Consider the following 310-nt stretch of genomic DNA (forward strand, 5'->3'; position numbering starts at 1 on the left):
TTGGGTTACTGCTGCTCCCCTTGATGCTGCTGCTGCTGCTGCTGCTGCTCCTGCTGCTGCTCCTGCTGCTGCTGCTGCTGCTGCTGCTGCTGCTTCGCCAGTGCGAGGGGCAGCAGCTGCTGGTGGAGGCAAACAGACAGCGCAGTCTCCGCGGGTTGTTGCTGCAGCTCCTGCTGCAGCAGCAGCAGCAACTGCAGCAGCAGCAGCAGCAGCATCTTCTGCAGCAGCAACTGCAGCAGGATCTCCTGCAGCAGCAGCAACTGCAGCAGCATCTCCTGCTGCAGCAGCAACTGCTGCAGCAGCTGCTTCT

General features: G+C 62.3%; 1 protein-coding gene across 1 annotated transcript in view; it reads left to right on the forward strand.

Moving 5' to 3' along the window:
• Positions 1-310, forward strand: part of EMH_0052590 (uncharacterized protein) — a gene marked incomplete at both ends in the record, with an annotated part of 5,015 nt that overhangs the window by 2,199 nt on the left and 2,506 nt on the right. The window lies entirely within an intron of this gene.

Source organism: Eimeria mitis, genomic scaffold, assembly GCF_000499745.2.
Source record: "Eimeria mitis Houghton genomic scaffold, Emh_scaff2358, whole genome shotgun sequence".
Lineage (NCBI taxonomy): Eukaryota > Apicomplexa > Conoidasida > Eucoccidiorida > Eimeriidae > Eimeria > Eimeria mitis.